Raw genomic sequence first — 22389 nt, 5'->3', positions numbered from 1 at the left:
GTCTGTTTCTTGACATTTTAGGGGAAAGAAGTTACCTTGATGATATTGAAAGTCCCACATCCATGTAGTTGAAATGACCCAGCACTTCCATCCTTTGGATCAAGGACTTGATGGCTGGCAGGTAAGCAGATGCTGGATATGAGATGGGGTAGAGCTAGGACCTGTGTTCTGCGTGGTGGTGGTTTGGGTATGGGAGTGATGTAGATAAACTGCAAGGACAGGAACAGAAGGGACTGCAGACAGGAAAGCCATGGCATTTCAAACTGACCTTCCTATGCATGTGCACCATGACGCAGTTTAAGTGACTGTCTTGAATTTTGCTCTTTGGGTATTTTTTTTCCATTTCTTGCTTAGTAAAAGGGAAAAAAAAGATGACCAGTGGCCTGAACTGCTAACTGCAAAGGGATTATGCTAAGAGTTTGCTTTCGTTTGAGAATTTCTGGGGTGTCAGAGTAATTGCCTTTCAAGTCCATGCAATACACATTTCATGTGTAGATCCCTGCACCTGTTTCACACTTGTCAGTGGGCCATCACTTCTTTTCCTTATAGGTTCAGGGAATGTGTTGAAGTGTGAGATGGGATCCTGCTGCGTGCCCAAGCCTTGTCTAGCTAGGTGGTACTTACAGAGCTGGGGAGGGTTTTGAGGGTGCCTGCCAAATTGCATCTGCTAGAGCAGGAGAACCAAGTTAATCAGTTGATTAAAAATAAAGGGATGGATCTACCCCTGCAAAGAAATGCTGCCTGGATTGCAGGTAGTTTCTGCCTTTTGGCTTCATATATCTGGCACACCTTGTGGACTGTGTTAAGCTGTGGAAGAAAGAAACAGATCTCTGCATCTGGAAATACACAGGTAGTAGATATACTTTTAATAAGTTAGATATATTTCACTTATCAATATCGGTATTGTTTAACTGGATGAATGCTGCTTGTGTTCAGATGTAGCCAGTTAAACCTGTTCTTTCGTGGAGCAGCACATATTCTTCTCTTTTAAGAGAGTCTCTCTGGCAGTAAATCTAGACAGTCGCTGATGTGCTTTTCAGGAAGGTGCATCTTTACCCTTGCTGTTGGAGTGCTTTGTCTTGCCATTAAAACATGAGGTATCCTCTAGTGACCTCTACCGGGTGCAGAACAAGGGACTGCCCCAAGGTTACCCTTTTTGGCCACGATGGGAGCAAGGCTGTCAGCCCGTGGTGTGGGACTTGGAAATCCCCAATAAGGCTCATGCCCGTTATTCTCCTGTCTTCGTCAAATGAATGTAGCATTATCTCCCCAAAGAAGCAGCATCACTGGTTATTACGTACCGAGTGCTGCAGTCAAAGATAGTATGTACGTTTGCAGTGATTCCCCAGAAAGTAATACAGTGAAGTGATGACCCATCATGTTTTAACTCAAGAGCTTTTAGAATAATTCTTAAAAGGAGACATTGCTTAAACAGAAGAATTATATGAGTTTAGAAAGACAAAAAGGAAGACACTTGTTCTAAAGTAGGTCCAAGGATGTAGATTGCCAGAATGCTTAGGATTTTACTTAGTCTGCTGAAAACAAAATTCTTCTTTATTTCTGTGAAGAGATCCACCTGCAGAATCTCAAAACTGATTTCATGTCAAAGGTTTGAGACCCAAAAAGTCTGCAACCTCACACTTGCATATTCTTCTAGTACTGTTAGCCAAAAGAGCCATGACCTAATGTGAATATATAACAATTTTTCACGCATTGTGTGAGGAGCTCACAGGACAGTAATAAGGAGAATAACTGAAATATCACTACACATATCAGCAGTCAGGATTAATAAGATTGATAAAGAAATTGAAGAAAACAAAACAAAAATAAAAAATCATTTTATACTCGTCCATGATGACCTAGGAAACTCATTATATGAATGTCCTCTAATCCATGAGAGAAATTATTCTCTCAGAAATCTGTACTAATATTTTTCTGGTGAAAGCAAACCAGCCAGATTTTATCAAGGTTTTTAATGCTGTTTCCATTTATCCTTGTTCTGCTTCTATGACATATATGCAGGGATAAATAGAAAGAAAGGAAAAACTAAGGGGTCACTCAGAAAGTAAAAACATGTTAGAAATTTCTTTATCCATGCTGTTAAATAATTTGGTAGTGTCAGTTGCTGAATGATGATAGTTTTTTAAAAGAAGATCACTTTAAGTAATGGTCTTTAAGTCCATTATTTAACCAATTTGATAGAAGATGAAGAGCTAGCTGTTCAGTACCAAACTGTCAAGGAGAATGTTGTCCCTGATACGCAGCTCTGTTGAATCTAAAGTTCAGTTACATTCAGTTACTGAAATCATCAACAGTGTAGAATTGTGCATTTCATGCAAGAGAGTCAAACCAGTGGTAGAGAGAAGATAATTAATAGACATGTAAAAAACATACTAGTGCTCTGTTCTTTATAGGAAGTGGTTTCTGTAGATTCACTGGCAAGTAAAAAAAAATCAAGTCTGTGGTTGGTGGTTTGCATTTTGTCTCTGCAGTTACCGCACTCACGGATGAGCTCGAAAAAAGATCCACTTGTTTGTTTATGCCTGGCTCACTAAGATTTTGAATTTTTTCTTGGGCGAATTGTAGTTTGAAAGAAAAAATAAGTTCATTTCATTCCACTGTCCTATTTCTATAGCACTTCTACTGCTTTGCTGCTGTTAATTTATTTTCCAGTTTTTAAGACCTAAGGTCAGTGTATTAACTGGTGTTTATTAGCAAGAGAGCTATATCCATTGCATAGCAAAGAAAACAGATTTTAAAATAGTCTATGTTAAGACTACCAAGGATTGCTTTCTAGTCCTTATCTGCATTAAAGTAGTTTTTCCCCTGAATTTTGCATAAACCAGTGGCTGTCAGATCTCTTTGCCACTTTTGTTGCATGCATTTTGAACCCACTTTTGAAATTTGGAATGGGGACATCTGTCAGACATTAATCTTTCGATTGCTCTGCGTGTAAGTTATGTTAGTTCTTTTGTGTTAAAAGGTCTCTCATGAAGTGCGGGTTTCCCAGGCTATCTCATAAGTCCTCACACATAGAAAGGTGGCATGGACTCAGAAGTATTTCCAGAGCAGGGCAAGCGTCCTTGCCAGGGAGTGGCAGTAGCACTGTGCTCATGCAGGGACTCTTAGATAATCTGAATCCTTATCTTTGGGAGGAAATGAGCCAACAGCAGCCGGAGACCAAGATTGCTGTGTCATCTCAGGACCCCATGGCATGTCCATTCCAGATTCATCATTCTCTCCCTCTCTTTCTGGAGAAGTATTGTTGTCAACTGCAAGTAAACTGTTCCTAGAGCTCCCTTGTTCCTCTCCATAATGATATGTGTCCTGGGGCTCTCAGACCTGGTTTGGACGCATGGCTGGTGTGATCAGAAGGGCTAGTGATATGAACCAGAGTTCATATTTGAGAATGGTATGCTCCTTGAACCCTCAAAGTGAGGAGGGAAGGGGGATAAGATCTAAAAAGCTCTATGGGTCTTGCTCACTTTTCTGTGATTCTGGAGAAAATGTGAGTGGCTTCCTGGGAGAATGTGAGGGAACAGTGCTACCCTTTGGTCATGATGCTCCATCCTCAAAGCAGCGTTAATCAAAAAGAAAATTTAGAACTATAACAAGTAACTTTTAGTAAACCCTTTTTCTTTCTGTATGTGATACTACAGCAGAATACTACTGCCAGTGGCAGTAAAGCTGGTAAGCCTCTATCTGTTCAATGAGTTGTAAAGGGCATTTGGTAATAATTATATGTGTTATTATGAGCAAGCAGAGACCCTAACGGAGATTGTGTGAGGCACAGTACAGGTTGGACCCCCTCCATGGAATTCATTTTCTAAGCAGATGAATAAGGGAGAAGTAAAATACGAAGCAAGTACAGAAATGGATGAAGAGTCTCCTCAGGTCATGCTCTCAACCAGTGACATCTGTGTAGAGATATCTGTAATATGGAAATGAAATTGCTGACTCTCTGTCTAGTATCCTCTTTACAGAGCTATATGCCAAGATCCGATGGGAGGAATGCCTCTGAACCCTCAGCCTTCTGGATCCTAGCCGTTTCATGAATGCTGATTATTTTGCAAAGGTCCTGCACACCATTTGGTCCAGGATCTAAAATGTCAAAAATCTATTGCAGCTTCTAGATGTTTTCTTTATTTTTCTGGTGTTTATTTACATGAAACTGACTCCCTCCTCCCCCAGTTCATCCTCCTTGTTTTTTATTTAGATCCTACGAATACCGTGGTGGCATGTTTGTCATAAGTTATGTGACTGGTAAAACATACAAAAATCAGATCAGTTTCGGTACAGCAAAGGCACAGGTATTTATTTCAGTGTCAAAAATGGGGAATCTTGTCTGTTTTCAAAAATATCTCCTTCCCTTAAAAACACCTCTTTGACCTTAGATGCACAGCTTAGCAAGGAATTCTTCTGGCCACGATCATTCAGAGGTGTCTCATTACAGGGATACATACCCAGCCAATTTGTAATGTACACGAAGGTGCAGGGAGATACATCCAGACCATTCCTGTGACCTTTCTCTTCTGGCACCCTTGTGCAATGTCTAGTGGACACGTTTAGCAGAAGTCACGGTGTGGTAAAAGTGACTTTCCAGTGCTGAGTACAGCGTGAGGGTTCCAAACAAGGGCCCTTGCATAGGAGAGGTCACATTTCTGTCACCTCAAACGGAAACCTCACATGTAATGACCATTTTGATGAGCTGAGGATCCTCATTTTTCCCCTTATATGGACAATCCACTGTAATTCCTGGTGTTTGGTCTTTCTGTGTTTGTTGAAAATGGCTTATTTTTCACTTCCAAGTTAAACAAATCCCTTAATTGCTTATATTAAAAACATAACTGTTCGACAGGCATGCATTGTATAGTATATAAGGGAGGATTTTTTTAAAGTACTATGTAGTCAAGTACTTTTAAGTGCTTGATTGACATTTACAAATTAAATTCCTGAGAGAAATGAAAATGGGGCTCTATAATATGACCTTATGCCAAAGAAAGCATGCAGGATGTTGTTATAATACATGTGTAAAGGAATTTGTAATTGATAGGAAAAGGAGAAGAGAGAGTATTTTTCCATGTCTTCAAGGCTAACTAAGCAGACATGCTGGTACACAAGATCTCCCTAACTCCACGCCTGGACTAAACAGTGATGGAGCAGCTGCATGGGCAGATAGGTTTAATTTCAGCCAGGGCCCTTTCTAGTTATGAGACTGGCTAACTGACCTCATATCTTAAATAGTGACTGTAGTTGAAGATGATAGGAGAAAATTACAACCTTTTATCTTAACCATTGGCAGGGAGACAACAAGGTGCAGGATGATTTTCTGTTGACCTTTGACACTTTCTGCTGTCTTTCTGAAATTCGTGGTAGACCTATGTTTGGTAGCTCTTAATTTGGAGAAATTGCCTAAAGTCTTTTGGTCTCAAATGTTATAGGCTATCCCAAAGACATCTTAGGTCTTCTATTTATACCTACCCTATGTATTTCTTCCAATTTGTGTGTTAACAGGGCTTTATTATGTTTTCATAGGAAACCTGTTTTGTAAGAATAAAAATGTACAGTATGGAAAGGTAGCTTGCTGGTGAGGGCATCTAAAGAGTTGAAAACTCTTAAAACATAACTTTGTATAGCACCACTAAAATGGAAAAATGAACGAAATTCAGAAGATTAGGACAAATGAATCATACAAATTGACTAAAGATACTAACTTCTGTTTCTATAAAGAGGTATTTTTCTTTTAATCACTTCTATTCCTCTATATTGTCCTTCTTTCAAGACAATATTCTAGCTGCTAAAAGGCAGATCTGTCTCCCTGTTTTCCAGCTTTCCAGTACTACATCCAAGATCTGTATCTTTAAACTCTGTTGTGTGTGTGCTCCATTTTTAGTTGTAGAATAACTTTCTGTCTGTTAAAATAGAGACACATGCAAAGGTATGGATTTATCCAAATACTTAAATTTTCAAGGGTTTTGAAGGCATTTTCTCTTCATTGTCCTGATTCCACATACAACTACTGCCTCTCCTGTCCTGTTAGTTACAAGGTTCATTAAACACAGTGTTATAGCACTTTCCTTGCTGTAAGGAGAACACCTTGTACACATCATGCTGCATAATAAAATATGTACTACAAATCTTTATTATGAAGTTGTGCAACAAATATAAGTTGTAAATTCAACTGTAAGTCACTTATTAAAAACTGTTTACCTTTATCAGGCAGTTACTCCAGACAACAAGCATGAACATCTGTAGCTAGGAATTCGTGGCTGGAATTCTGAACATGTCAAACATTTTATTTAATGATCTTCTTAAAGAATTCCTCTGAATTATTTTCTGGCTGCCACCAGTTGCCAACAGTTCGATTCAAAATGTTTGTGAGGACTAGTATGGGACTTGTAAAGATAGCTTATGTGATGCCTCTTTGCACTATTCCTGGCTGATGCCTGTGCTATATGTGGTCCTCCTGCTTCATTAGTGGTAATTTCTTACATGGTTACATAGTTCAGGAGACGAGCTCAGGATGAGCATTTGCTCCTTACATCCTCAGGCAATCCAAAGTTTCACTGCATTGGAGATTATTTATGGACATCGTGAGTGACAGTCGTCACATCAGTGACTTGACAGTCTAAATAGGCAGGTCGTTACAGAGCTGTGTGGAGAAGCAGTGGCCTCAGGGGGACAGAAAGATGCACCCAAGGTCACCCAGCAGATCTGTGACAGAAGCGGGGCCATAAGCCAGGCTTTCTGACTTCAGGCCAGAGCCTGAGGCATATTGCTACTGCAGCGTGACTCCCTTGCAATGAAAGAAATGTCTTCCTTATCACACCTGTCTCTTATATCTCGAATTGTATTCTGTGACAGACATTGTATGAAAGCCTTCATGTTATTAGCTAGCATTTGCCAGATGTTTGGGAGATTTTTTTTTTTTCTGTCTCCACAAATTCTTCACTCATCTCCATTTCAGCATCATGTGACTGTGGTAGAGAAAATTGGCTTCATAGCTACCTCTGGCTTCCAAAATCAGTGGAATGCTTAATTGAGAGAATGTGGGTGGGCAATAATGATTTAAGCTCTATTTGCAGATCTGCCAAGTGTCCCATAGTTCCCAGGATCTCCTACATCTGGAATCATACTCTTAATGTATGAAAGTGTCTGGAGCTATGGAAGGTTTTCCAAAATCTTCAGCAGACACCAAAGAAAAAATTAGACTCTTAAAAGTAAAAAAACCCCTCCACATTATCTTTCACTTACATTTGACTTTAGAAACTACATTTTGTGTTTTAGCTTGGAAATAATAATTTATAGGGACCCATCAATGCAATGAAGATCAAGAAGAAAAGACGTGCATGTCTGTAGCATTATATGTGTTTTATCAGCATGAATTTGGAATGGGAAATGAAATATCGAGATTTATTCAAAATAACCATTTTATAGAAAAGCAAAACAAAGCATTACTTTGGAGCATCTGTTTATCCATTGCCCAGCATCTGTCCTGTTTTTTTTTTTCTTCTCAGCCTATAAAGGCATGCTTCCTTTGGTCTTTGTGGTACTCCACTGTAGTCCAAAAGAGTCATTTAGTTTTAGAAAGAACTAGCTGAAACTAAAGCGTAGCTCTCTGAACTATATAGCACATTTCAAGTACTGCTGTTAGTCAATTATAATTGCAAACAAGCAAGTACTGATTGTTCCAGTGGAAAGCTGAGATTTTCTACCTTCCAGTGAGCTAAAATGACACGTTAAAGGATATGGCTGGAGATGCTTCACCATGTGGGTGGTCTTGGATTACACATCGTTTACAGTGAGTCAAGCATGTGCTGCAATGTTGTGTTAAATCAAGGTTGTTAGGTATTATGTATTTATTTACACTGAGGTTGTCTGAGCATACAGCCACTAAAAAGGCAATTACTGTTTCAAAGAGATCATATTCTGTGTGTAAATAAAAACAAAATGAGAATGACACAGCAAAGCAATGAAGTTATTGTTCAGTCAACTTGTCATTGTAGCTAGCGTTTGCTTAACCACTATAATGATTTAATCACATTTAAGGACTTTTTCAGGTTTCATTCTGCAATTTTTTGTTTGTTTGTGTGTTGTTGGTTTTTGTTTGGTTGGTTTTTGTTAGGATTATGCCGTACTGTGGATTGTGTGATGAGTCTTCTCTTGCTGATTCCTTGAAATAGGTTAAAATGCAAAAGAATAAAGGGAAATCTAAAAGATAGATCAGAGGAGCGAAGAAAAGCTGGCCCCTTTAAAATTTAATTTTAAATTGTCAGAGACCCAGATCGTTCCTCTTTTACAGAAGTTCTCCATTTGGATCAAACCCGACCAAACTCCTTTGGAGTTATTCTGACTGACAAAAGCCAAGAATTGGTCTGCTGTGTTTCACTGAGCAGAAAATAAAGAAACATGCATTAGGATGATTCCCTCTCCCCACTAAAAAGTGGAATTTCAGTAAATAACATGTGCATTTCAGATAAAAGTTGCCCAACTGCCTCTGATTCATTGTCAGAATTGTGGTCAAATGGGAGTTTCAGTTGTATCCCTGAAATGTAAATTCTTTGCTTTATGAAGCTGGATTTTTATTTTTAAGCCATTGGGATCTAGCTGGGCTCATTTATCTTTATTCTTTTCCAGTGATTTCATACTTTTTTCCCTGAAAGTGACCCAGCATTTTGTGAACATCAGCTGTTCTTTCTGATATTTGTATCAGTAGAACTCCTACCATATGTGAGACAGGAACTTGGATTAATATCTCTTTACTGTCTGAGCATCAGTTTAAAATCTGTAATGTATATATATATGTGCACTGCTATCTGATTGAATGGGGTGGGTTAGGAATTGTTTGAAAGGTTGTTCCCAGTAATGGTCATCTGAATGCAATGAAAAAAGAAAATTGCATTCAGACGAACTATGATCTATGGATTACATAGGATGTAAACTTTCAAACCTAGCAGGCCTTTGTTTTTATTAGGAACTGTTGCCAAATACTTGTCCTTTTTTGGAGATCCTAATGCAGATAATCCTACATTAGTTCTCTAAAAAGAGCCCTGTGATTCTTATGAGCTGCAATAGTAGGTCTCCCATTGTGTCCCCATCACTTTCCCTGTCGTTAACTTGCCGGCTTTCAGGAAGTGTCTGCAAGACCGATAAGAAAGGCTGACAGATGCAAAACTGGTCCGCGTGTCAATGCAGGCACATGTCTGAACTCTCAGCAGTCTGCCAATTGCTCTGCTTGGAGTAAGTTGGAACAAAAGTAAGTCTGAGAGGATCTCACTGATTAGGTACATGTATTTTTCAAATACTCTGAAAGAGATATTCCAGTTCTGTCTCACCCCAAAATGTGCATCCTGCCTATCTTCTGTATGGCGTATTTTTTTTTTCTTTTGAGGGACTGATGAAGAGCAACTACAGTTTACAGTGACCTCCAGTGGTGAAAAACCTTTCTGAAAGAATGATATAGCTAAAATCTCGATTTTTGTCTGAAAGTTATTCCTCAAAGGGTTTAGGTGATGCATGTTTCAGTCCTATAAAGCTTATTACATTCATATTTATTTGTCATGTTTTAAGTCTTGTTTCTGTTGTTGGGTTTTTTTATCCTGTTCTTTGTCGTCTCAAGATCTCCTTGATTTTTGGATTGAAAATGGTTGACAATAGTCACCCTAGAGCAATACGGTTTCTGAGCTTTATGAGGCTTTGCTGATTATGTGTTTCCTGGTGTAACAGTGTGAGATCAGTTCTGGTCTTCCTCCCCTCAGAAATCTTGTTTTCTGTAGTCTCCTCAATGTTCACAATTTCTTTCAGCTCCTTCTACATCTGCCTTTCTGGCTTTCCCATAGGTTTACAAAGTCTCTCATATGTTGTTCATTGAGGACTTTTTCCGTTTCACTTAAACTGGCTTCTTCACTGTTCTATGTTAAGGGTTGATTCTGCCATGGTTTAGTGCTCTGGCTAGCTCAGACCACACAAGCAGTATGAAAGAGCTGATTTTTGAGATTAGTGGTGCTGGAATATGGCATTGGGGGTGGAGGGAAGATATTTCCATGTTTTACAAGACAGAATATGTCTTTATGTTTTAGAGTCCTTCACAGCAATTTTTGCTAGAAGAACACTTGTCTTTGCCCACACTCACTGCCATACTGTGGGCAGCACAGATTACCCTGATTACTGTCAAGTGGTTGGCATTCTTTACTTCCATTTCTTAGCAGTACTGACCTTTCTCTGTAGAAAACAGAGACCTATCTTCAGGAATGAAAATGGAGCTGGATTCTACAAAGAGCAGTCAAGACGTTAGGTCATTTGTGGTTTTTATAGGGATGGGGAGGAAATTTTAGGGGGTTAATATGATACAGGAATCACTTGCCTTTCCCAGATGATTTTCATTCTTTTACACATCATATACCAAGTAAATGTGCTCTGTGGTAGACATGCAAGGGATCAGAAATCATCAGACTCCAGCCAGCTGCTGTGAATGTAAATTCACATATGTGTGACTCGAGTGGACATATTCTGAGTTGCCAGTGAGCTTATAGTGGGAGTTGTCCTTTTCTGGGAATATCCAGATAAAGAGACAGGAAAAAACAGGTATGAAGATCAGGTTTCAGAATTTGCAAAAGAAGTCTTGTTTGCTGACTTTCTGAACCAGGTTTTGCATATTGTGATGGGTCTTTATTTCTCATGGACTTTCTTTGGGATGGTATTTAGGAAATTGTCAGAATGGAGTACCTTGTGTACCTAGCTTAAGATGGGCTAAAATTTGGAAAACAAACTAAGCAATTAAACAACACAGCAGAGCAGCCTGCTGAAACATAAAGCATGAGACATTCTTCTGCAAACTGTGCTAGGGCTGGCTCTGTCATAAATTCTTCCCAAAGAGATCAGTTGGCTGCTATTGAATTTCCTTTAGAGAGGCTTTCCGCACCTTTGCCACAACCACAGTGTCTGGGAGTGAAAGATCCTGTTGTCCTTGTAAAAGAAAAGGGAGTGTTGTGCTTCTTGACCACATTTCTGCTTTCCTTATTCTGTGCTGCAAGGGGGCAATCATGCTTGTAAATGGGAATATTCCAGTCCTAAGAGACAGGGAGCTTGGGTGCTGTGCTGACAAGGAGCCAGTTAACTTCCTGAGAATCTCTCAGTAGCCAGCTCCTTGTGAACTCTGCAAATGCCTGGAAATCAAGTGCATGTTTCTAATAGCTGTGGAATAAACATGTATAAGAATAGCTCATTTGTTTGATTTTTCCAGGCCAACAAAAAACCAGGGCTCACATTGGAGCTGAGGTGAAGAAATGGTGATAGTCATGGCCACGGCTCGTTCTGCAGTGACAGGCATGTGCTGCTCATCCTGTAAAGTTCCTCCAGTTAATCTCTGGGCAGTGAAACACAGACATCAGGTTTCGTGACCCTCTGAGAGGCTGTGGACCTCTGAAGAGATGCTGATGGTGTCAGAGCAGCTTGAAAAGTTAGAAGACTGTAGTTGTCAGCAGCACAGCAGGTGTTGGAGTGACAAAGGTTCAGACCTGTGCCGTGAAATGTAATGGTGCAATGGCTGTAGCTGGCTCTTCTCTTCTGGCTTATAAACCATTTATGTCAAAGCTAGCTGGGAACTGAAGTACCTGCAGATGTTGATGAGTCTTGTGGGCTTAGCAGACTTAGCAGACAGTGATGTGAGTGCTAACTATAACAGGTTCACCTCTCTCCAATTGTTTCTGCTCCTTAAATGGCTCCAGGCATATTTCTGTATCCCTGCTAATAATAGATGGGATTTACAGATGGCTTGTATACCAAGGGCTTAATAACAAGCACTACCAAAATGTGTCATAGCTTCAAGCCATAGTTCTGGATGTTCTATGTGAACCTACTTGTTGCAGTACTTTCCAGGATGTTTTCTGAGGACAATGACGTTTCCTTTTTTGGTTCAACAGTGGCAAGCATCTTGACAATGAGCTGTTTTATGAGGGATTCTTGAGAATCACAAGATAATCTTTAGGAGCTAAAGCAAGGTATTTAGAATACATGATTATGAACTGCTCATTCTATCCTAAAATCTACAGATCTGTTACTCTGTGTATTAACATTAAAAAAATTAAAGCTGCTTGCATCTGGAAACCTTATTTCCCAGCTCAAGGTGAAGTCAGGCAGAAAGATTTGTGCCTCCAGAAGATCGGTGTCTAGAGGAAGAGCAAACAGTATCACTGTACAAGGCACTTCTGATGCCTTCCTTAGAGACTTTCATCTGTCCCACCTTGGATGAAGGAAAGCCAGGATGCAAGCCAGTGAAACACTTTCCAGTTTGAAGACATTTGCAGTTTCATGTTTCGAATGATTATTATATACAGTTGGACTTGATGATCTCAGAGGTCTTTCCCAACCAAAAATGATTCTATGATTCTGTATCTACCTATAGGTTGGGAGGTAAGGTGGGAAGAAGGGAGGGTGGAAGAACTGAATTTATTTTTTAAATTTATTTTTCTTTCAATCTACCTGTCTTTCCTTTGTATTTTGTTGGCTCAGATTCTTCTGTTGAGTATTTAAATAACAAAAATAAGTTTTAAAACAATTGTATTCAAATAGTCTGTCCTGAGCTTGAGCAGGATAACTTGTAGTGCTCTGAGTGGACTGAAGCACTAATGAAGCAGACCAAAACCTTTAACTTTGCCATCAGGTCTTATTCTTTGTCTGCATTTTCTAATGACCCCTGAAAGCCCAAGAAACCTCAAAAATCTAATTTAATTGTTATTAAAGCACACCTCTAAGTCACTATTTGGGACACGTAAATTGTTGTACCCAACAATGGAATAAGGCACTTAAGGTTCATGTACATTGTTTGTTGTGTGCAATGCTCCCTCACTGTCTCCTGTCCAGTGAAATTTTTCCTTGATCAGAATTAGTCTGTTCAAGCAGGTAAATGCATGTTAGTTCACTGAAATGGTGAGAATTTAGAGCCTAACAGCAACTCCCTACTTTGTCTTCACTATATACAGTATTAGCACATAGATTAAGTCAATTATTCTTCTTCAGAAGTTTCTTCATACTTTGAAGGCTTGAGAGATGCTGTGCATGGAGTTAGCGTCAGGCAGGGAGCATGCTGCCCATGGTCATTCTATCCTGTCTAAACACCCAGGTTACAAGAATCAACAGCTTTGTACAAAATGCTTCCGAACAGTGACCTGAGCACAGTGCTAATGCATTCAAGAGGAGCAGATGGCTGACAGGTCCTTCATACTCAATTTGAACCATTTCAAGATATCATGTCACTTCATCTGTTAGTCATGGCTTTGTGTCTATGGGTTATTTTTCCTATAGCAATAAGCAATCATGTCAGCACTCCTTCAGGAAGCAGGAAGGTTAAAATAGATTCTTAATCTAACTGTCATTACTCAAAGGAGGCATAATTGTTCTTTCTGTTAGTGTGACACTTATTCACTCCACTCCAGCTCTGATTACATTCATGACAGTTACAGACACTCCTGTGGATAGCTTTCAACATAACAGTTCTTAGCATTTTCGTGGCCTGATGCCTCCTTCCAATCTCAAAGTCCTCAAAACATCTTATGACACTTCTGAATGATACAGCTGAATTATTATCCCCACTTGAAAAACACAGGAACTGAGTCAGAAAATTATTGCGCAACTTTTTTAAGAGGATGCACAGCAAACAGGTACTAAGCAGAGACTTGACTTCAGTCCCCTAATATTTTCCCTTGATTTTGAAAACCTGAAACATGAACCAAATTAGAAGAAATCTTTAATTATTTTGAGTATTAAAAAAAAAAATCCTAGACTTCTTTTCTTCCAATTTTTTTTCTTTTCTTCATGTTCCACTACAGTTCCCAGTTTCAGCTAAATCTGAAAGCACTGGTCATAGTGATAATGTGTTCAAGAGGAGCAGATGGCACCGACAGGTTCTTGAGATTCAAACTGGACAATTGCAAGAAATCATGCTCCTTCAGCTGCCTTCAGGTGCACTGCTGTGCAAGTCTGGAATGTTCCTGTGTCACTACATGTGTTCAGGGCAGGTTCCTTAAAATAACATGTGTTTATATATTGAGTAGCAAGTCAAACGCATGACTAGCAGTGTCTAAAAAGATTAACTGCACACACAATACTGCAGGTACTGCTTGCTCAGAGACATACCTATGTGACCAAATTGATGTTTGTCAAAGAGACATTGGGCTCACCTAAGAGAACAATCATTTAACCACCTTTGCTGCGTTAGTCCTCACTGTGCCGTGGTGAAGTTATGGAGACACAGTCCCTCCACTGAGGTCCAGGGCGGTATCTGCTCCCTGCTCTGCCACATGTGACAATTCATTCCCTGCAGTTACAGCTCTGATCCGTGACACCTGATTCTGGACGGTGGCAATGCAGACATCTGATCCTTCGTGCTTGATCTCTGACACTGGATCTCCATTAGGAAAATTACTGGTACCTGAGCTGCCTGATCACAGCTACTTGATATATGGGGATGTTCCACAGTGTGGCATGTTTACCACTGAAAGTAAATTTGAAACAGCTAGTACAGCAAAACCGCAGAATTGAAGGATTTGGCTGTACTCTGCGGATACTGTGGCTGAAACATGATGTTAAGAAACCATATCTTTTAAGGAAAATGTCAAAAAGTAATAGTGCAGGGGCAAAAGGAGAAAAGGAAGAAATATTAAAAAAAACCCCATGCAGATCCCAACAGTTGTATCTGTTGTCAGAGCTTTGTGCTCTGCCTTAACTCTGTATGCTGTGTTCGGCACAGAGTAGCATTTAAATCAAAACTGAAAATAGCTACCCCCAGCTTCCTGTATAATTGTATTTTTATGTCAAATTTAGTTGATTGTGTTTCACAATAAGTATACTTCAGTTCAGTCAACAGGTTGCCAGAAGTTAACAAAGCCTTTGACTAAGCAAGCTGATTGAAATTAGTTTGCAAAGAAATTGATAATCTGGCTCATTTCATAAGGTTTTCAGTTTCATTGTTATGATGTTGTGCCCCTGAAGAGAGGGCTGCAATAAGAAAAAACTACACTGAAATGAAAAATAGACATGCTTCATTCCAGTAGGGTGGCAAGCATTGCCTTGCCTTCTTCCCCAGTTAATTTTATTTGGAAATAGCACATCCTTATGTGTCCATCAAAGTCTTCTGTTTTCATGAGCCATCATTTTCCAACACATTCCAGTGTTTTGTTTCAAAACTCTTTGGTTAGCTCCAGTGACAACTGTTTTTAATTCTCACGCCGGATCATGTTAATTGCTCATGGAATAGAGACTTGTGCTCCTGGTAATCACAATTCATGAATGAAAAATTTAGGAAAAAAAAATGCAGCAGTCATGAATTTGAATCCCACAGGTAGAAAGGTGAGTGAGGTCATGGCAAAGCTTCCAAATGTTTCTAGGTACAGGCAGGATGGGAGAGAAACCAAAGAGCCCAAAATCTTCTATGCTGTTAGGTAGGACAAACCTAGAAGAATATCTCCACTGTGTTCTAGGGGCAGAAAGAAAGGATTACAAGTGATTAAGCAGGGTTTTTTGTATTAATATTCTGGATTTAGAGGTTGGCCAGCATCCCAGCTGCAGGTGGCTGGTAGCAGTATCTAAGATCAGGGAACATGAAGTGAGATTCTTTCCCTGTGAGACCCTCTTAGCTTTAGACAGCCAGAGAGCAGCCCATGGCCAGAAGTTATATCTTCTCTATTGCTGCTGATGAAGTTATCCATTGTAATTTTGTCCAGTGCCTTTTCATCTTTCCATTTACCTGATCACCACCACAATATCCTGTGGCAGTAAGCTCCATAACAAGTAATTAGTGTGAGAATCTGTTGTTTCTCATTTGCAACTGATGTGTGATACTTGTGTTGAGTGTCTCTATCCTCTTGCACTGGGCGAAATGGCAATCAGTCATCGCCCATTCATGTTGTCACAGCAATCATGATTTTCTAGAACCACGATACTACTTACAGGCATATGTATGACTTTTCGCTGAGTACTGAGATTAAGCATTAGTTAGAAACAGCATAATTATTTAAAAAATGAAAAAAAAAAAAAAAAGTGAGAGAGGAATGAACTGTTTAATGAGACCATAAAAAGAACTGAGCAGACTAAGCAGAATCCAAACAGCATGGCCTAACTGCAAAGTGAGATTGCTGTGTGAGACCGCCCTACCTTTCCAAAGAGTGTGGATTTTTTCCAGTTTGTGAAAATTGCCTTTCCAAAGAGTGAAAGTCAGATATTTTGAGTGGAATAATCCCTTTTTGCAATGCCATCTGTGTTGTGTAGGCAGAGTGAGAAAATAATTTCTCATTTCTGATCGGTCCTCATATATTTCATACTCTTAGGGCAAGATCTAATCTATGATTCCTGCTGATGCCATTTCTGCAAGCAACATTCGTAAGATATATATTGATAAGCAGTCATGACAAAAATACCATCCATGACAGCTTCTCACAAAATCAAAGACCCACTACTTTGTTTTGAGATGAGAACAGGCTGTTTTATTGTTCTCTCTCAATAGAATCTACCCTGGTGGTGCAGAAGGAACAGGGTTACAGGTCTGGCTCTTGCTCAGGACAAGGGCAGACACAATTTAAATGATGCTGAAAGCCATAATTCAAGTTTCTGTGATGATGACAAACTTTTTTCTAAGCATAGTTGTAACCATTTTTGAAGCGGGGGTGAATGCTGAGATTAGTCTTCTCTGCCCAGAGGCCTTGAAAAAGTAGGTGTCTAATCGATGCTGGTCTCCTCCTTTAGTCAGAAGAGAGAGCAGTACCACCGGGGACAATTCTTCCCATTTGTCCTTCACTCTAACATGGGGTTGAACTGTCGTGTAGACATTCTCTCTCTTGAATATAGAGGATACCTACCTTAGGCTAAACACCTTTTAGATGACTGGAGTTAGGTTTATGGGTTTCAGATCTTCTGTAACTTCATTTTCCTTGGATTTATGCCCAGTTTTAACCATTATAATAGTACTAATTGCTGGCCATCCTGCCGAGGACGAGAGGAAAGCCAGACAGGAATATCAGTAGGACTTTATCTACCTATGCTTTCCCTTCGAATTAGAAACAGAAAAAGGGAGTGACTTGTATCTGTGATCCTAAAGATAATAAAGAGTTTAAAAGATAAAAAGGCCTACAACATAAGCTTCCACCAGCTATGTGAAGTGAGAAGGGACCATTTTGATCGTCTGCTCTGCCCTTCCACAGCACAGAGGCCATGGAAATCAGCCAGGCAGTTTCTGTATGGAGCCCGAAAACTTGTGATCAAATTAGAACGAGTAACGTTAATGGAGTTCTGTAAATAGAAGAAGTGAGCAGATGAGGATAGGTCAGGGGAAGAGAGGAGAGGGCCTCTGAGGTAAGTGGAGAGTTTGTTTCATAACAAGACTACTCTTCTCGTGTTTCCCTGTCCCAGAAGCAAAGTCACCAGGCACTCAAGAATCCAGATCTGATCTATTAACATAAATACAACAAACTTATTCTAAGTAACGTTATGTTTACTTTTTTTTTAATACAAACATGAGATAATTTTACCTGAAAACACATCAAGAAATACAAAAGATCTGGCTCCTAGGGAATGTTAGTTTTCTTATATTGCATGGCTATAATGTTACTTAATCCTGTTTTTTTCAAGTCAGAGTTTCCTGTTTATGAGATTTTATTAGATGTTATAGTACCGCCTAATGCAGGATATTCACTGTGGTCAACTGTATGATCTAGCAAGAGTCCTAACATTTCTGGTCCCTTTTTCTTTGCATTTGAACAATGCAAAGTTAGAGATAGCTTATAGTCCCCCCTACACAGATGCACAGGGGAGTTACAGGTGCAAGCAGACTATGTTGGCTAAACATCGTTGCCTCCTTTTCTGTTCTCAGATAGGATACATAATCCATTAGCAATTGGACCAACTACATGGGTCAAGGGGGAAATGTAAAGGTACAACTTCTTCACTGGTCTTCGTTTTTGCTGCCTGAGTTTCTAGGAGAGCACTGAGGAGGCTCTCCTGAGGGCAGTGCTTGCTCTGACCACCTGCTTCGCTAAGAAACCAGGCCTGTTTACCAGTGCATGTAGCTGGTGTCCTCCATGAGTTGTTCAGAGGATGAGCGCTCTTCTCTTCAGCTTCTGAAGGGTTCGCACTCCTATAACATAGCAGTGCAGTTGTTTTCACCTGGGTGTCCAAGCAGGCATTTCAGAAGTTCACAAGTAAGTATGAACAGCAGGCAAGACTTTTCACCAAATACTTTTCAAAGAGCAGTCAGAAATGCTTCTGGATGCACATAATGATATCAGATGGTGAAGCACGATATGAAACATGACTACTCTCAGCAGAGGTTGCCTTGCACCTGTTTTGGCCACCTGTGTGAGAGCTCCTTCCTCAGTGGATCACACTTCAGTTCTGGTATCTTTAGCTTAAAATCCTGCTCATAAAACTAACGCTGAATCCCACAGCATGGACTTAGCAAAGGCTTAAAGCCTCCACTTCAGTAGCCTGCAGGTGTGTGCTGTAACTGAATTTTAATTTGGAGCAGGTGACAACAGGAAAGCACAATGTGTGCATTTTGGCAAAGATGTGATACAACTGCTGAGCTCAAGTGGGCAGATTGAGTCCATTGGTTTGGTTCTTCTGTACTCACTGGGAAAAAAATATCTGGATTTAGACACCTGAGCTAGTTTAGGCTATTTTTAAGCCATTCTGTTAACACAAGGCTTTCATTCTGTACTCCAGTTTAATAATTCTGACTACTGGAGTTCTTCAAAGTCTAATGAAAGACTGCCTCACACTTACTGGAAGAAAAAAAAAAAAGTGAAAACTCTGGTATTTGCATGAAATCAGGGGTTTAAGAAGTAGGACTGCAATTGTGTAAGTGCTACGATGTGGTAGGGAGGTGAGGCTTCTTGGCAGGTAGCATAGCATTTCCTGAAAAGACAAAAAAAAGTAATTCCCCAGCATTTATAGGCTGAAACACACTGTTTGAGCAGTGGAAGTTTGGTGAATCAGTAATGTCAGACTCTGTTTTATTTAGCGAACTTCCATAACATTGCTTTACTTTCTTGTTTATTCAAATTGCAGACTTATCCAGCATTATAAGATGATAAAATTTCTATGAAAATGAACTTCTGTCTGGGAAAATCTGTGACTGGCCAAAGGAAGCACTCTTTTTGCCTAGCCAGTTGGCCCCAAAGCCAAGCACTTTAAATCTTGCATGCTTTTACTTACCCTGCCCATTAAGGTAGGGAAATAGTGTTTCAGTTATAGGCACTGTAATCCATCTGTGTGTCTTTTGGGTCACTGTGCTCCTCAGATGCCCAAACTTTGAAAGCAGTTTACTTGCAGCATTTCTATGAAATAAAAACTTAGCTCATCCTCTTAACTGAATAATGCAGCTGTTATTTTACTCCTGGACTGCCTTAGGGAACACCGCTTCCCAAGAAAAGCACTGAGAAGTTGAAAAATGGCAAATATGCAGCCTCAGTGTTTCTTCCCCAGTTCTTATGGACTGTCCTAATATCTGGTCACATACTACTGTTTTTGAGATCCTCTTGGATGGTAAACAGGAATCTGTTCACAACAACTCAATTCTCAGGACTTTTGTTTCTTCCCATTGAGTGCAACCTTCCTTGTGTTACTCACTCTGCTCCATTAGGTCGAGAGAGGTTCTCGTTCCCATCTACTCTGCCCTGGTGAGACCTCATCTGGAATATTGTGTCCAGTTCTGGGCCTCCCAGTTCAAGAAGGACAGGGAACTGCTGGAGAGAGTCCAGCGCAGGGCCACAAAGATGATGAAGGGAGTGGAGCATCTCCCTTATGAGGAAAGGCTGAGGGAGCTGGGTCTCTTTAGCTTGGAGAAGAGGAGACTGAGGGGTGACCTCATTAATGTTTATAAATACATAAAGGGTGGGTGTCACAAGGATGAAGCCAGGCTCTTCTCGGTGACAACCAACAGTAAGACAAGGGGTAATGTGTTCAAGCTGGAACACAAGAGGTTCCACTTAAATTTGAGAAGAAACTTCTTCTCAGTGAGGGTGATGGAACACTGTAACAGGCTGCCCAGGGAGGTTGTGGATTCTCCTTCTCTGGAGACATTCAAAACCCGCCTGGACGCCTTCCTGTGTAACCTCATCTGGGTGTTTCTGCTCCGGCAGGGGAATTGGACTGGATGATCTTTTGAGGTCCCTTCCAATCCCTAACATTCTATGATTCTGTGATTCTGTGTGATTTAAACAGGTTCTTTACCAATTCTAGACTGCCTGAAGGGTGTCATAGAGAGAAGTGAAAGGAGGGGAGAAAAGATGTCACAGTGCAGGGGTGCATCTGCCAGTGCCACTGCAGGCTCTTGAAGGCAGGAGAAAGCATCTACAAGGTACATCCTGCCTGGACTCCCTGTATCTGCAAGGAAAGCCCTCCCTTGACTTGATGGCCTCCAGGAAAGCAAGCTCCACACAGCTGGCATGTAGCTATGAAAAGATTCTATGTAATCTCTGGCACTGAGAGCCTTAGAAATTGGTGAGGTCTGACTGAGCGTTTTGTTGGTTGTTTGTTTGTTTTTTTTATTCAGTTAGCAAAGGCAGGTAATAGACAGAGAGGATCCTCTCCCCACCTTTTGTGTAAGTGGTGCTAACAATATATTTAACACACACAAAATGTCTTTTTAAATTTCTTTTTTTCTTGGCAATAACTTAGTTTGAAATTTCTCACAACATTAAGGCCAAAACTGATGGAAGTTTCAAGTTGAACTATGTAAACTTGACAAATTAAAACAAAGAGGCTTTATGATAAGAGATACTGGGTGACTCTTAGCTTGTTTTATGTATTAGTATCCTTTTAGACCTGATTAGGTAATTGAAAATTGAAGGAGTACCGCACAGGATATTTGTGATGGCTGTTGGTATTGTTCATTTCCCAAATGTCTTTGTTTGGGCACTGAATGTGGCAAGTCTTTATAGCCAGGTGGCTGGGCATCTGAAATGATCACTTGCTTGAAATATGTGGAGGCTACAAGAGACAAAAATAGATGGTGATTGTGATGGCTTTCAAAGTTCAGATACTTGCCATGTTTCAGTTTGGAATGAACACTCTAGGGGAAAGAAAATAGCTGCAAAAGACATAGTTAGAAGGCATTTTTGTTGCTGAGAATGTCCACCAGCATAAAATGGGATTGGCACATGCACTCTGGGCAGGGCAGGAAGACAGGGAGGAAGATTTCTGTGACCTTCATTTACTTCACGTCCATTCATTCTGTCATATGAAATTGAGCAGAATGGGCTATTTGTATTGGTTTAAAAAATATATCAGATCAAAGGGGAGCAAACTCTAATACTTCACTTCCTGGATTTTAGGGCTTTTTAATACAAGTCAGAAGTTAAATTTTATGTAACACCCTTCCTTTGAATTCTAAGGGTATGCTATGGAAACTTGCCAGGTGCAAGTTACAATCTATTAAACTATCAACAAATATTCACTAGAATTAGCCAACCCTACAAATAAAATCAGCTAAAATTACCCCTTCCCTAAAAACACGGGTCTCCAGTATATGCATCTCATGGTGCTCTCCCTTCTACACCGTCCTGGATTCTGACATTCACGCTAAATATGAATGTGCCATTTATTTCACTTTTTTACACTAGACTTTCAAGAAGAAGAAGAAGAGATGGGTCAAGGTATTTTCTACACATTGCTTTTCATGCTGATTTACTTAGTTAAAGTTTGTTTAATTCCAGCTCTGGTTGCAATCATACTGGTAAAGAAATGTTTGCTTCAGTGGAGCCTGCCTAGATAAATAACCAGTGCCCTGGCTCACCTACAGAATGAGTGGATTCCTCGTTTTGGTGCAGTGCCTTAGCAGTGGAGCAGGATAAAATAATTTCTTAGAGAGTATGTGATGCAGAAATAGGCTAATAGTAGTTGTGGAGAGTGTTTACTGGTATTTTTAAAAAAACAAACAAGCAAAAATCCTCAACCGCCCCTTCTGAATTCTGCACTCCCATAGCCCATCTTCCAGTAGAAGGCAGTCGGGAACAAACCACCACAAGTGAAAATGAATCAGTAGTAATTCAGCAGAAGAGCACAACATTCCCCTCATTGCCACGCTGGGACCTTCACTAGACTGGATGTTGTTATCTTTGCAGTGTTCTTACAGCAGAGAAAACAGGCTAACTCATAATGAATGCGAAGATAATTGCCTTTGCTTTTTAAAGACTGGTTTCTTAAAGTTAGCTAATCACAGAGTGGCAACCCAAGACACACATGGATCTCAACTGCTCTTTCTATTGATACAGCCTGTTGAGTGGGCAGCCACTACAGAGCATGTCCAGTTTCTGACCAGGGCTCTGATATCATGGGCTGGATAGTAGGTAAGTTCTGTGGCTTGAAGGAAGCTGAGGTATCAGTATGTTTCTTCTGGAG

At 40.1% G+C, this 22389-nt stretch overlaps 1 protein-coding gene across 6 annotated transcripts in view; it reads left to right on the top strand.

Annotated features, from left to right (window-relative positions):
* Positions 1 to 22389, top strand: part of MYLK4 (myosin light chain kinase family member 4) — an 86405-nt gene that overhangs the window by 21338 nt on the left and 42678 nt on the right. The window contains exon 1 of one of the 6 annotated variants that reach the window (XM_065629575.1): positions 678 to 850. The exons of the other annotated variants lie outside the window; for them this stretch is intronic. The gene's annotated coding sequence lies outside the window, so the exon portion shown is untranslated. Of the gene's footprint in view, positions 1 to 677; positions 851 to 22389 lie in introns of those variants that run through there. 6 annotated transcript variants of the gene reach the window in all.

This window comes from Caloenas nicobarica, chromosome 2 (genome assembly GCF_036013445.1).
Source record: "Caloenas nicobarica isolate bCalNic1 chromosome 2, bCalNic1.hap1, whole genome shotgun sequence".
NCBI lineage: Eukaryota > Metazoa > Chordata > Aves > Columbiformes > Columbidae > Caloenas > Caloenas nicobarica.
This window is presented reverse-complemented; position numbering and strand designations above follow the sequence as displayed.